This window comes from Rutidosis leptorrhynchoides, chromosome 3 (assembly GCF_046630445.1).
Source record: "Rutidosis leptorrhynchoides isolate AG116_Rl617_1_P2 chromosome 3, CSIRO_AGI_Rlap_v1, whole genome shotgun sequence".
Lineage (NCBI taxonomy): Eukaryota > Viridiplantae > Streptophyta > Magnoliopsida > Asterales > Asteraceae > Rutidosis > Rutidosis leptorrhynchoides.
In genome coordinates this window covers 421,803,367-421,805,411 of record NC_092335.1, presented here as the reverse complement: position 1 = coordinate 421,805,411, position 2,045 = coordinate 421,803,367, and positions in this window count along the sequence as shown.

The following is a 2,045-nucleotide window of genomic DNA, read 5'->3' as shown; positions in this document are numbered from 1 at the left end:
ACATAAGACATAGTGGGTAGCCCAGACACCAAACTTCTACTGGATAATTTGTGAATGTCTTTGAAGTTGAGATGTGAGTGTCTCTTATGCCATAACCACTTCAGGTTGTCTGTTGCCTTTGAATAGAAACAAGTATCAGTTGTTGTGACTGCCGTGTTCATGTCAATTTGATACATGTTTTCATGACGTTTTGCAGTCAACCGTGGCTTCCCTGTCTTATCAAAAATAGTGTCAATTTTCCTTCTGAATTGGACTATCTTATTCTTACTTGTCAGTTGGCTTATGCTGAGTAAATTATGTTTAAGCCCAATGACATATGCAACATTTGAGAACGAGACATTCCCATTTGTCAAAGTACCAAAACCCTTTGTGTAACCCAATGAATTATCTCCATACGAAACAACTGGACCATCCTTTTCTTGATAGTCCATCAGCAGGGACTTACATCCGGTCATATGTCTCGAACAACCACTATCGAGATACTAGATTTGCTTGTTTTGAATGCCCTGCACAGTAGCTAAGAGATTAGTTCTTTTTGGGAGCCCATCCAAGGATGGGTTCTGGAAGGGTCATCTTTGATGATCTCTTCCTGTCTACTGGTTTGCTTGAAGAAGCAGCAGCAGATGGAGTTAGGGTTAGAGTACACCGGTTGGCTAAGTGAAACTTGCTGCCACATTTGTAGAATTTTCTCACATTTGGTATCGGTGACTGGTCATATGGGTGCAGTAAGATTGGGTCAAATTTTGGTTGCTGCCTCAATTAGCTGGTCAAGTTTGACTCTCATAATCTCAGTGATAGACAGCTCATCGTTCGAGTCCACTTTTGCTTTTCCCTTAAGGGCAGCTTTCTTCTTAGAACCAGTACCATAGTCATGGCGTATTGCTTTGCCTTTATCACTTGACGAGCTAACATGGGAAGTTACTGGCTTGTCTACTGAAGCTGATGAGCTAGAAGAAGTTTTACCTGCTGCCTTGAACTTGCCAGTATTTCTTTTGACTGGCTTGTCTAGAGCTACTGGTTGACCAGTAAGTTTGTCATCAGCTGGCTCAGCACAATTGGAACTCGAACACGAAGGGGAATCAGTTGGTTTAATTTTTCTTAGATTATTTTCTGTGATTTCCCTTTTAATACGTCTTTCTTTTGGAGTTATGTAGCAGATGCTTGAGGGGTCAGTAGTCTCATCAATTGAGGTACTGGCTTCTCTTGCTCTAACTTCATCCTCCAAAATCTCTTTCATGGCAGGTGGTGGAGACACAGCAGGTCTAACAAACTTTTTTGTCAAGACCTTTTTACCCTTAACTATCTTGGCAAAAGTATTTGGCAAGACAGCTTTAGGATCATTTTCGAGAATTCGGTCCATGAAAGTAACTTCTGCAATAGCAGCAGCAGCATAGTCACCAGCAAAGAAAGCTTCAACTTGGGTAGGAACCTGCTCGTTAACACACTTGGCTGTACGTTGAGCAGATGTACACCACGAAGCGACAACCTTTTTAAGATTATCCATCTGGTTCTTGACTTCTGCTGCCTCAACGTGAAGAGACTTTAAAGCAAAGTTTTGTTTTTCAAGTTTGGAAATATCATCTTTCAAGATTTTAATTTCATCATTTTTGCTTTTAAGTTTCAAATTTAACGATTTGTTGTCGGTTTTCAAAACTTCTTCACGTTTGCTGTGTAGTGACCCGAACTTTTCCATGTTTATATATATTAAATGAAATTAATATTTACATGATTAAGTGTTTCCAACATGTTAAGCAATCAAACTTATTAAGACTTGATTAATTGGAATAGGTTTCATATAGACAAATGACCACCCAAGTTGACCGGTGATTCACGAACGTTAAAACTTGTAAAAACTATACGATGACATATATATGGTTATATATATAGTTAACATGATTTTATTAAAAGTATGTATCTCATTAGGTATTTTAACAATGAGTTATATACATAAAAATGAGACTATTAAATTAAGAAACTCGAAAACGATATATATAACGATTATCGTTATAACGTCTTACTAAGTACATATGAATCATATTAAGATA